Genomic DNA, 14,140 nt, shown 5'->3' with positions numbered 1-14,140 from the left:
TTCCAGGTATCTACCTAGTGTCGCTTCCCAAGTGAGGTATTTCTTGGCCACCCTATTAAAACTACATCATCCTTACCAACATTCCCTATCCTCCTTCCCGGCTACGTCTTTCTCTATAGCTCTTATAACACGTTATACAATTCTATTACCATCTATTTCCCCCCACTAGACTATATGAGGTTCTTCAGGGCAGAGATTTGGCCTCTTTGTTCACTGAGCAGTCACTGGAACCCACCATGGGCTCAATAAACGTCTGCAGACGGAATGAATGTACAATAGTGGTACTGAGAAGCTGAGAAAAAGAATGCAGGAAGAGGAACAGATTTAGAGAAAAAGTTGAGTTCAGTCTGGGAATTTCTAGACTACTCCAGGCAAGGCTCTGTAGGAAAGATAAAGTTCTACAGAGTCTCAGAATGTTAGATCTGACAGGTGCCCCAAGGACAGTTCTACACAGTTCCTTCATTTGGGGAAGAAAGAAACTGAGATCCAGAAAAGTGATGTGCCTTGTCCATGGCAAGACAAACACTAGCCAGATACTAGCACAGCTAAACTGAATGCCCAGCCTCCGGCTCCCAACTCCAGACCTCTAATGTTTGTGCCTCACACTGTCTAGTTTCTGCTGATCAGAGAGATACCCAAAAATCGCTTGCCTTTGACCTTCAGCTAGAACTGAACCAAACTGTTAAATGACGGTTTTTTGGGGGCCAAGTTGACCAATTACTCCGAGAAAGAAAACTTTGAGCCTGAACCAAAACTTTGAGCCTGAACCAGGCTGAAGATGTAGCAGCTGTGCTAGAACGACAGCTTTGCCTCTATGCCTCATACCAGACAAGGGGTTGCTTGAACCACTTAGTGATCTCATTTTTATTTAATATTTTTAAATGGAAGTATAATTTACACACAGTGAAATGTACAGATAATAAGTAAACAGGTCAATGAATTGTGACAAACATATACACCCCTGTAACCACCACATCAATAAAGATCTCTCCTGCCTTTCTTGGTCAAAGCCCCTTCCCAGAGGCAACCACTTTTCTGATTTCTATCACTACTTCATATAAAAGAAAAAATGCACTATAGATTCTTCTGTGTCTGGCTCCTTTTACTCATGTCTTTTAGCATCATGTCTGTGTGATTCAGCCGTATTACTGCTTCTATCAGTAGTCTTTTCCTACATATTGCTGAATAGTATTCCATTATATAAATATACCACACATTGTTTACCCATTCTCCTATTAATAGATATTTGGGTTATTTCTAATTTCTGGCTATTGTGAATAAAGCTGCTACAAACATTCTTGTTTAAATCTGTTTATGGACATATGTTTTCATTTCTTTTAGGTAAATATCTAGAAATGAGATAGCTGGTTCATAGGGTAGGTACATGTTTAACTTTATACAGAACTGCCAAGCTGTTTTCCAAAGTGGTTATATGATCTTACATTCCCACCAGCAACGCATAAGATTTCATTTCCAATTGCTTCATATCTTCACCAACCTAGGTATTGTCAAGCCTTTTCATTTTAGCCACAAGAAGAGTCAAATAAACACAATATATTTTTCAGTTTCTGCCAGCACTTTGGAACATTCTATTATTATGCAGAATTTCATACATTCACTAAAGCATTAGATGTACCCATCACTCAGTTCAATAATTATCAGCTCATGGCCAATCTGTTTTCATCTCCATACACATCTATCCCCTCCTCCCATATTATTTTGAAGCAAATCTCAGACATCATATCACTTCATCCATAAGTATTTCAGTATGTATCTCTAATACATAAGGACTCTTTTTAAACCTAAGTAAAATGCTATTACATTTATTTTTAAAACAGTAGTACTTTAATATCATTAAATATTCAGTCAATGTGCAAATTTCTAATTGTCTGAACACTGTCACAAATTATTTTGTTCAGTTTGTCTGTTCAAACCAGGATCCAAATAAGTAGGTATATTACAATCAGCTAATATGTCTTTTGAGTATCTTTTAATTCAAAGGTTCACCCTCCTTTTCTTTTACTCTACGCAATGTTTTTGTTAAATAAATTGGATTGTTTGTCTTCCAAAATTTCCCACAGATTGGACTTTGCTGATGCATTATTTAACATATTCCTCTGTCCACTGTATTTACTGTAAATTATTCTTTGGATCTAGGAGCTTAATCATATTCCAGCTCAAATTTTTTTTAGCAAAACTACCTCATATTTGAATTGCGTTCTTCCATCAGGAGGCACATAATGTCTGTCTCTCTTTCTTATGTCAACACTGTTGAGGCTCAATGCCTAGATCATTCATTCATTTTGGGATGCAAAATGGTGATATTCCAATTCTATTCTGTCTTCATTTATGTGTTGAGATATTTCCATAAAAAGAAACTTTTTCCATCTACTATTGGTTACCCTGTGGTACAATTAATATAAAAAAAACAGAATAAATTCTTATTTCCCTTTATTTACCAATTTTTTAAACAATGAATTCTCTAGCATTCTTCAATGATAACCAATTAGTCTGGGACTTTTTCTGTATTATTAGGATGAACTCACATATTTAAACATATTTGGTGTGTTTCAGTCCATTGCACTTACCATTTTTGATGATAATTTTTTTCTGCCAATCAAATTACTTAATCCGCTGACAAATACCATTGAAAAGTATTGCTATGTTTCAAATGGCTTTTATTTTCAGTTTCGTACATGGCTGTCTTTCTAATTCAAATAATTACACAGTATACAGCAGTGTTCTCACCAGCAGCTTTAGAGAGCACCCACTCTGTCCTGGCCTCTTGTGTAAGCTTGTCAAGAAGGAAAGTTCCCCTGTCATGGACTTAGCTTGTGCCATCCTACAATACAGCAGGGACACCCAGAAGGCTACTAGAACTTGGGCAGCAGAGCAGAGAGGTGTATTTACTACAGCCCTGAACCTGACTATTTGGGTTCAAATCCTGGCCTACCTATCAAGCTTGGTGAAGTTACTTTATGTTTTTCTGCCTCATTTTCCCTACGTGTAAAACAGAGGGTAGTAGCAGTACCTCAAAGGGATGTACATAAATCATTATGATGATTAATGAGCTAATAGATGCAAAACACCATTTGCCTGGCATATTGAGCACTCAATAAATGAACAAACTTATTGCTGCTCTCATCATTCAAGCTAAACCTGGATTTTCTTTAGAATTCCTAGCCCTACCCATGAGTGGAGGTTTCAGGCTCAGATGCCTGCAGGACCCCTCAAAGTCCAGTCTCTACTCAGAAGAAAAACACATCAATTAGTAAGAAGCAGTTGAACTATGACATGCACTAACCTTCATAAGACACAAGAGGGAAAAGAAAGCTATGCTCTCAGTATACAATCCTTATTTGTTTTATCATCTTAACTCATTTTTCTTGGAGCCTCTTGTGTGCCAATTGGAAATATCTACTTTGATAAAGACTTTAAACTTCAGAAAGCACTTTCACCCACGTTATCTCGATCCACTTAACAGTCCTGGATAGAGGCAGGGTTTATTATCCCCATTGACAAACAAGGGAGCTGGCAGTGACTTGCCCAAGGTCACAGAGTCAATTACAGGCACAGCAGGAACCAACAGCCAGATTTTCTGCCTCTTTTACAGCAGCTTGAGGCCACCGTGGCCTCCTCTTCTCATCCATTGGTTTATTAGTCCAATAGCTATTTATTGAGCATCTATTTATTTGTCAGGCACTCTTCTAGAACTAGCATGCTGTTGATATAGCAGCAGATACAGCAGTGAAGAGGAAAAACCCCATGGACAAAAACTCCTGCCTTCGTAGAGTTTACTTTCTAGTGGGAAGAAACCAAAAACAAATCAATGCTATGGAAAAGCAGAAAGCAAAGAAGAATAATAGGGAATGTAATAGAGTAATAAGGAGGGGTTACAGCTTTAACTAACTGGTCAGGGAAGGCCTTACTGAGAAGGTGACATTTGAGTCAAGTGAGGGAGGTAAGGGAGGAACCTTGCAAATATTTGGAGGAAGAGCTACCAGGCAAAGAGAAGTGGCAAAGGCCCTAACTGGGAGGCAGGCCTAGTATGTTCTATGAACAGCATGGAGGTAACCTTAGCTGCAGTAGAGGCAGCAAGAAAGAGACTAGTGTCAGGACCAAACTGTTTAGGGCTCTGTAAGTAATTGTAAGGCCATTAACTCTTTTTTTTTTTTTTTTTTGCTGTCCGCGGGCCTCTCACTGTTGCGGCCTCTCCCGCTGCAGAGCACAGGCTCCGGACGCACAGGCTCAGCGGCCATGGCTCACGGACCTAGCTGCTCCGCGGCATGTGGGATCTTCCCAGACCGGGGCACGAACCCGTGTCCCCTGCATCGGCAGGCGGACTCTCAACCACTGCGCCACCAGGGAAGCCCAAGGCCATTAACTTTTATCCTGAGTTAGATGGGATGCCATTGGAAGATTATGATATAATCCTTACCAGGAAGTGAAATCAATAATAATATATGATAACCCTAAGATAACCCAGCAATTCCAATCCTAGGTATCATACTCACCAGAAAAGCACAGATATGTGCACCAAGAAACATATACAAGAATGTTCATAGCAGCATTATTCAAAATAGCCAAAAACTGGATATAACTTAAATGTCAAACAACAGAAGGACAGATAAATACACTTTCTTTATGGATGTTATATTTCAATGATGTTTATTAAAGAAATAATAATAGCATGAACAAATGAAAGGTCTATGATATCTACCCATGCTCAATAATGATTGAGCACCTACTATTACAAGGCACTGTTAGCCACTCTCAGCTTAATTATTGTATTATTATTATTGTACCACATACAGCAGACCCTTGGGGAAGGGGTCTTAGTTCTCTTGATAAAGTGGTAGCAAGTTCATCATTCCGAGAACAGAGGTCTAATGCTAAGCCCATCCACCCACCTGTGGTCCAATAATCAGGCAATGATGAAGGAAGGCCCTCAAGATAAACACCTCTTCTTAAGAGCTAAGATCTGCAAAACCTACTCAAGCTCTTAACAAATACTTTCAATGAGGCACGCCTGAATGGGATGTCTTTATCAGAAAATATAATCAAGAATAGATGATAAATAACTATAAGGAAATATATGACCTTAATGTAAGTTTTTTAAATTTCTAGTTGAGAGTAGGGTAGCTTACAAAAATATTTCACATTTCCTCAGCTGACTTACAGTCAAATCTTTTTGCCTATTAATAGACCAGCTATCCATCTGGCATTTAAATCCCATCTTCTAGGACAGGGGTCCCCAACGCCCAGCATGGGTCTGCGGCCTGTTAGGAACTGGGTCGCACAGCAGGAGGTGAGCGGCGGGTGAGCCAGCAAAGCTCCATCTGCTGCTCCCCATCACTCCCCATCGCTCCCCATCGCTCACATTACCGCCTGAACCATCCCCCCCATCGCTGGCATTACAGCTTCATCCAACACCCCGCCCCTCGTCCGTGGAAAAATTGTCTTCCACGAAACCAGTCCCTGGTGCCAAAAAGGTTGGGGACCGCTGTTCTAGGAGACAGGCTGACAAGGTGAGTTTCTTATATTTTCAACTAAGGAATATATAGAACAGGTCATTAAAACCATACCCTCAAAGTCAGACTGTATTAAGCCAAATTACCTTAAATATGGCATGTTTTAGTGTTATCTTCTACATCTTTCTTTAATGTATTATATGCGAATGTTTGTAGCGGCCCATAAGATGTGTATTACAATGGCAGGAGCATTTGATCCCTAAACCAAGAATAAAGTCACAATAGAACCAAAACTCAGATGGGTAGGGGAAAAAAACAGAAATGACTCTGGAAAATACTCAGGGACGTAGGAAACCCAGAGCTTAAAGTAAACCGTAAAACACAGCTTTCTAATTCTGAGGTGATAGTGGTGAACGTCTGTTTACCAGTTAAATACAATGCCATTTACGTGAGGGAGTACATTTAATGGACAAAGCATTAAGATCATTGAAGGATGACATGTTTTGTTTGCAGTAATGTGTGACTGCACAGCCTTTCCAACCAGCACTCATGTCCAACATAACTGAGGAGCCCGGTGAGCCCCTCCCATTACATCAAATTCTCTCTGTTCAAAGCCTGTGTCTGGCAAAGAAAACAAAGCTGCCCTGGATGTCCATGTTGTGAGCTCCAGAACCACAGAGCAAATGGAAGATTCTCCTTGGAGATATTTTATGTGGAGGAGCCACAGAATCTAAAACCATGAAAACTAATAGTTTAATGACTTTGAGTTTTTATAGTTATTTCAATCATCATTTTAAAAACATAGAGCCAGAGAGAACTTTTCTAAACACCTTGACTAATAAATCGTCAGTGTTTAAACAACAATTACATTATGAAATGGAAATTAGCTGTCATGATCAAGCCATATGGCTAATATAATTGATTGGTTCATATTTTTAAGAGGATGGAAAGCACAACCCAAAGAATAACTAAATAGCTTTTACAAAATTAACTAGAGATGATAAGTTCTATTTTGCTGGGGTTTTTTATGTGAAGAACAGAGAAAAAAATCTTTGTTATCTCTGATTTTGAATAGAACCCATGAATTTAAAATTTCAACGATTTGATTAATTAAAGAACCCTTCACACAAAGTGGAAATTTTCACATATATAAATTAAAAAATAGATATACATTTATGTGGGGGAAAGAGACATTAAAATGAGAAGCAATACAAATATTCACTTCTATAGTTGACAGCATGAGAAAAAAATAGTTCTGGGTTTTCTCCCTGTTTTAAAAGTACACTGCAGCATATCTGGAGTAACTCTGCAGTTATATAATGTTTGACTGTGTTTTATCTGCAGCCCTCCTCTAATACATGACAATTTCCTACATTGATACTGGAGAAACTAAGATGTGTTTACAGAAAAATATCCCTTGGCTTGATGGGGACCTGTCTTGAATTTTAAAGTGGCAAACGGGGCACAGTTGTCCCTTCTCATATGAGTGTCCTGAACCCCTTCCCTGAAACTGGGTTGAACCTTTTCTTCTGTTGAGCTCAACCTGAATGAAAATAAGCTCTAATCAGTCTGTAGTGGAAATGTATGTTTCTCCTCTTTGCTTAGGTTTTGTTGTGGGGGGGTGGTTATTGTTGGTGTTACTGTTTTTAGTGAATTATTGGCTCTATCCTCCTGGGTTGCCAGTGTAAAATGCTTCAAATAGATTATTTCCTTTAACGTTCACAAAGATCCTTTAAAGAAGCATTATTACTATCATCCCCATTTTACAGATGAGGAGATTAAGAATCAAAGAGTGTAGAATCCACTACATTGTAGAGTGGCAGAGGTCAGAGGACAGATTACTTCTAAGCCCGCATTATTTTCACTGGGCTATCTAGAAAGAGAAATTTGTCCATTGCTATTCTTTGCCCTTGGAAATGGGTTTCTGGAAGGTGGGAGTGGCAAATGTTGCCTTAACTTTTAAGACAGGCAGGGGTGGGGGTGGGAAGGAGGGGTTTCACAACACACGGAGCTGAAAGGCACAAACCTGGGACTTTTTTGTGTGTGTGTCTGTGTTGGGTCTTCATTGCTGCGCATGGGCTTTTCTCTGGTTGCTGCGAGCGGGGTCTACTCTTCATTGCAGTGCGTGGGCTTATTGCGGTGGCTTGTCTTGTTGCGGAGCACGGGCTCTAGAGCGCACGCTCAGTAGTTGTGCCGCATGGGCTTAGCTGTTCCGCCACCTGTGGGATCTTCCCCGACCAGGGCTCGAACCTGTGTCCCCTGCATTGGCAGGCGGATTCTTAACCCCTGTGCCACCAGGGAAGACCGCAAACCTGGCCCTTTGAGTTATGGAAGTGGAAAGGAATTTTTCTCAAATCGCTTCAGCCAAAGCAGGCCTGGCATTTTTAAGCCCACTGGCCTACTTTTGAGCACCCACTCCTCTGCAGCATTTCATATCCACAGATCCTGAGTCCACTGGGTCTCATCCTGCCTGTGTGTTAGTGTAGGAGAGAGAGGATCTTGGGTTTGCGCTGAGGTGTGCTTTATGGAATACCTTCTAAAAGCAAGCCCCACACTACTTTTTGTGTGACATGAAATAACTCGTGAAATCCTTAGGACACCCCCCCGCTCTGAGGTAGGACTGTTATTTATCCCCATTATACAGAGAAGGACACAAAGTAAGGTCTAGTAACTTACCCAAGGTCTCAGAGCAAATAAATGATGCAGGTGGAGGCGGGAGCTGCAGACTTGCCCAAGGGGTTCCCCGGGGCCCCTCTCAAGCCCACGCTGTTTCACTAGAGCTCTCCGTAGTGCTGGCCTGGATTTGGTACAAGGATCTTAGCGCGGCCACTAATGGTGGGGCAGAAGACCGAGGGAGGAAGACGGAGGGGGAGGGGGAGCACCCCAGGGGCAGGCGCTCTTTCGGGGACTTGAGCTTCAATAGTCCAAGTCTTCGTTTACTAATGAACTTTAGAAAAGCAGCTAGACGGAGACACTGGGCGTCGCCAGAGTCCCAACTTCTACTGACACTTTGCCATGCGGTGGAAGGCGCAGGTGCACGCATCTGCCCGCCCACAAAAACGGAGGCCCTTGGGGCTGTGTGACGTTCAGGTCCGCCCATTAGAAAGCGGTGGCGCGTTACAGAAAAACCCCTCCAGTGTCCCGGCTCTTTGGAAACGTGAGGCCCTGCTCTCTTTAGAGCAACGTCTGAGGGGCCAACACTTCGCAGAAAATCTCCGGATGTTTCCGGGCATTCCCGGGAAAGCTTTTCTAACCGCCAGTCCCCGTTCACGGGTACCAGGCCTGCGGGGCCAGAGGTTGGCGCGTTTACCACCGGGAAAACGTTGCGCCCAGCTCGTCGCGGGGCCAGCCCTGCCCCGGGGCTCCTTTTCGGCCCTGCCTGGGCCGCTGCCGAGACCAAATCCTCACTCGGCGCCACCGGCCGATATGCTCCTCCGACCCTCGCTGCGCAACTGAGTCAGTTGCGAAAGGCGCAAAGTCCAGGGCCGCTCCCAACAAGCCCTCGGCTGCCTCTGAGTACGCGGCTGCGGACCCAACCTTGACATTCCCTGGTTGCTACAGGATAGGAGCGCGTCTGTGACCTTTTTTAGCTTCTGTTCCTTCAAAGAAAAAGAGAGACAGAACCGAAGGTGGCTGTGGGACCAGGAGTGACCACTGGGCCAAAACCCCACGTTTCTTTTCCTTTCCTTTGTCTTAAAAAAAAAAAAATCCTCTGGCCCTACTAGGCCGCTAACGCCTAAGGACAGAGTTGTGCGAGGGCTGTGAAGCCCTCGGTGATTTTCGCCGGCGCCGGGAGTCCGGAAGCTAGTAGAAGCCAGCAGGGACGGACCTTCCTCGCGTCGGGAGCACCAGGGTCGGGCCCCGCGGTCTTGTCCCACTTCCGGGCCTGCGAGGCTGCGGCGAGCCAGGCTTGGCTGGCCGGGAAGGGTAGAGACAATCAGGCAGGGCTCTGCGCGCGCCGGGCGCCTGGCCTCGCCGCTGCCCTCGCGATAATGTGAGACCCTTGCAGCGCAAGCCGGCTCCTGCATCCTGACCCGCGCGCACCAGTTGGAGAATGGACTCTCAGCAGGGCACCTCGCCACTTTTAGGGCCACGTTTCTGAGGGTCTGGGCCTCTATCTTTTCCCCACTCGCCAGCCGCCTTTGTCCCTCAGCTCCCAGAAACCGCGCGGGCCCCCGCGAGCTGGGGAAAGTTCAGGTTTGCGCAGCAAGTGGAGGGCAGAGGTCAAACGTTCTGCCGGTCACCCGCCAAAGAGGCGGCAGGGACTCCAGGAACACAAATGAGGCCTGCCACTTCTCAATTTTCAAAGTGTGAAAGTTTCTAATGCACAGAGTTCATCTGGGTTCACTCTCCATGATAAACGCCAGCGACCTACTAAGGGGACGCTTGTAGGTAGGACTTCGTTAAGGCCAACCAGGAGCAAGTCTGACTGCAGGCTTTCAGGAGTCTCCTAAGGAGGTCCCTAAATCCTCCGGGGGAAACTAAGGTTTCACAGAAGATTCCAGAAGCTTAAACCTGCACTTGCCTGGCACAGCTGGTGGCCCCAGCCTCCTGGGTCAGCAGCTCTGCCTCACCTGGAACTCTCCCCATGTCCCACCGGTCCCCTTGGATTACTTGCATTGGGCTCCCCAAGGGCAGACAGTCGGGGTCCGCTTCTGCCGGCTCTCAGGATGCTTCCGAGGTGGGGCGAACAGCGCTAGTCCCAGCTTGGGCCCGCCTACCCCCACCCCGCACCTCGGGCCGGGGTGCTTTAAGAATATCTTCGCTTCGCTTGATGGGACGACCGCCCATCCAGCTGTCGTGTCGCCAGCGCCGGCAGCCCCAAGCCCCTGTAGCCCGCTGGGTCTTGCGCACCCGCCCTGTGCGGTCACCAAGCGCAGCCCCAGTCCTGCCTGTACATTTCAAAATCAGCAACGGAGGCTCCGACGGGAAACAGACGTAAGAGTCTCACACACTTGAGAGTGCCCAATCCGGATCTCCAGCCCAGCCGGCCTTCCCTCCTGCCTGCAGGCGCCAGGGATGAGAGGAAAAATAACGACAATGGCTATCACTTACTGAACACTGACTACGTGCCCAGCAAACTTTAAAAGGCTTTATTTTCTCGAACAAGCCTTCCAACAATCCAAATGAAACAAGACTAATATTATATCCATTTTACAGAAGAGAAAACTGAGATGCAGAGAGGTTAATAGATCAATTACCTGAGCTCCAGCCGGGAAGAGTCCGACATCACACTGCTTTAATTTTAGAGAGGATGTGGAGATTGTTGGTAAAGGAGGCAGCATGTGGCCTGCAGGGCTCCACTGGGCTCCCTGATCCTTTGGTTCTCCCATGTCACCCAGCAATAAACGAAAGGAAGCATTTCCAGGGACTCTGCTAGGGAGAAGGCCAGGCAAGGGAGGCAGAACTCTGCTGAGGACCTCAGCCTAGTGACAGACTCATCTCACCTCATGTGGATTCTAATCTTGGCTCTGTATGTTTTAGTTGTATAACCTTGGGCAAGTTGCTTAACCACTTTCAGCTTCTGTTTTCTCAGCTATAAAATAGGAATAATAGTTCATAATGCATCCTTGTGAGGATTAAATGAAGTAAAAGACTTACTTTTTCCTCTTGTATTCCCTTCGGTTTCCTCATGCCTAGCGTGGTGCCCAGGCAGGACACAGTTATGCTCATAATAAGGTATTTTTCTTCTGTTTTGTTTTTCCGGAAGCAGTGCAGGCTGCACCTAGTGTCTCCCACCCATCCTACTGGTTGCCTGACTCAGCCCAGGCACCAGTAGAAGTAGGTGATCCTTCTTCCTTGACCTTAGGCCTGGGCCTGGTAAGGCTCTGGGCAGAACATTCCACAGATTGGCTTCAGCCTTGGAAGCTCAAAGAGCAGTGGGCAAAGAAGGGTGGCCAAAGGAGGGATTAAGTCCGGGTCCACAGACTCCCCACTCCTTCCTATTAACGGAAACGACTAACACACAGAACTTACTCCAATGACAGGCCCTACCTAGTCTAGTGTGAGCTTTACACATATTAACTCAATCTTCCCAACAATCCATTACAATAGGACTATCCCTATTCTATGGATGAGAAAATTAAGGCACAAAAAGGACCAGTAACTTGCCTGTGGTCATACCACCAATGAGTGACAGAGGGGGGAATTCAAACCACTAGGCTCTACAACCTCTCACTTTTGGGGAGTATCAGCAGTGGGAGGAGAAGACCCTTGCCAGGGGAGCAGGCCAGTTAGAACCTGAGTCTGCAAGATTTTCCCACAGTGCCCTTAGGTTGGGAGGCTTGCAGGTGACAAGGTCCAGAATAGCTGTCCACCCCCAAACTTTATCCTCCCTTCCCTCCCCCACCCCTGCCCCCAGGAGCCACTCCCCACAAGACCTGGAGCCCGCTGCCTGAGAGACCTATCTTCAGATTGCAGCTCTGTCCAGCCTTATCCCCAGCCCTGGACCTACCTCGGGCCTTAGGGTACCTGAGTCTGATGCTGTCCCCACCTGACCTCAGAGCTACTTCATCATCAATCTGTTACTGTCCTAGGGGACTCTCTGCGTCCAGGTCTTTCAACTCCATGTGCCTAAGTCTCTTTTCTCTTCTTGGAATGCTGGTCAAATTTCTAGGAAACCTCTGTCCTCTACCCCCTCATCCCATTTTCTCTCATCTGGAGACCTCCTGGGACAACAAGCCCTGTGCAATCTCCAGACCATTTCTTTTACATTTCAGGACAGGGAGGGAGTGGGTAGAAGGTTGTTTCTTGATGGATTGAAGGCTGCAGAGAATTTGGGGCTCTGGATGGTGGATGTGTGGAGAACCAGGCCCAGAGGAAAGCCCAGCGCCCCTCAACCCCCAGTCCCTTCAAAACCCCCCTCACAGCACCCCAGTTGGGGACCACACCCAACTGAACCCTGAGTGTAAGTCACTGCCTCTGAGGAGCCCCTCCATCCCTTGCCCTCCGATTAAGGGTGACAGTTAAGGCAGATGTTTCCTGATCCAGACTTTACTCGCCACCAACCCCCCCAATCCCTCCCATTAGCAGCCCTGGGTGCTTCAGGAGCCTTTGGCCTCTTCTCCATCCCCATCATTTATTCATTTGTTCAGTCAACATTTACTGAGCTTCTGTTCTGTGCAGGTCCCAAGCTAAGAACCCAACACTTGCCCTGCCTGGACATCCAAGTCCAAGGGAGGAGAACACAGGAGTCCCTGAGGTGAGGAGAGGAAGAAATCAAAGAAGGTGAGGTGGCAGAGGAGGTAACCCCAGGGTGAATAGGAGTTGGGGGGCCCGAGAAGCTGATTGGGGTGTTCCTAAATGACCCTCTGGGCCTAACTTCCACATGGCCTCTCTCTGGACAGCCTGGTGGTCAGGGAGGAGGTGGGTGGGGCTGGGAGCCCCCTGAGCACTTTCCTGAACTGGTCACTTCACTTTCCCCTGAGAACCTCCTGCAATTGGGCCAGCAGAGCTCTGTCCGCAATGCAATCAGAGGTAGCCTGTCCTGGAGCTAGACAGACGTTGCCTGCCCCTCACAATTCCTGGGCTCAGGCATCTGAGTGGTGGTGATCAACCTTTACAAGGCACCAGCCCCGCCCCAGGTGACTGGGACAGTCAGCAGGGGGGTGACAAGCCTTGGCGGAATGAATGGGAGAGGGGGGTCATACAGCTGAAGGCCAAGTGCAAGCAGTCGCTGCGGAGACTGCAGCCTTGAAGCTTTTTTCCCCTCATTCCGGTCTTATTCGCGTCTCCTAGCTTGGCTCCTCGTTCGAACCCATTTGGAAACCTAGGTTAGCGCCGGCGGCGGCGAACCACTCGTGGCTCCTCCTCCAGAGGCTCCGTCTCCCTCTCGGGGAGAGTAGGGAGGAGCGAGACCCAGCTGGGCGTCACCCCCGCCCCCAACCCCTGCCGCAGGTTTGGAGACCACGCCCCTGCGGAGCTGTCTTCCCCAGCGCTGGGCTTTACTCCCCGACCCCGGCTGCCCTCGCAGAAACCCCGGGCCACCCTTAGCTGCCTTCTCGCCTGGTCCTCCTGTTCGGTGTGCGAAACGGAGCGGAGAATGTCCGAGTGGGCATCTCCCGGCCGCGGAGTCCCCCGGGCCGAGCGCCCTGCCAGGGCTGAACCTGAGAAAGCAGAAGTTCGTGGATTCAAAGTGGCGATCCCGGCAGCCCTCCACCAAGCGGACCCGCCCACAGAAGGAAAAGGCCTGCCTGGGATAGACCCCCCAATGGGGTCGTGAGTGGTGAGGGATAGGCCTCCTCACCCGAGACCGCCTCTGCGGGCCCTGTACCCGGAGCCGCAGGTTTCTGCCGGCTCAAGAAGGCTAGGGTCCTTCCTTCTTGTTTGGTCAACGCCAAAGCAGATCGGCCCCTTGACGTCCCCGCCCCCATTACGGAGGGCAGCTCTCTTGTATGGAGCTGCCCGCGTACCCTCACACACCCCTCTTTGAGGCCTAGCCTCTGGCACAGCTTAGTCCAGTGGCTGAGATCAGAAACAGGATCCGAGCAGCGCGGGTCTGAACTCCGGTCTGCCACTTAGAAAAGTGTTCATCACGCAGCCCAGTAAAATGGATATAATAAGAGAAACTATCTCGTAAGAGTGGGGTGAGAATTAAATGAGTTAGTATGTGAAAAGTGCTTTTGACAGTACCTGAAAAATGGAAAGCGCCTAAATGTTAACCGCCCAAG

Source organism: Delphinapterus leucas, chromosome 8 (genome assembly GCF_059928025.1).
Source record: "Delphinapterus leucas isolate spDelLeu-1000000601 "Yukka" chromosome 8, BTC_Dleu_Yukka2, whole genome shotgun sequence".
In the NCBI taxonomy this organism is placed as follows: Eukaryota; Metazoa; Chordata; class Mammalia; order Artiodactyla; family Monodontidae; genus Delphinapterus; species Delphinapterus leucas.
This window is presented reverse-complemented; position numbering follows the sequence as displayed.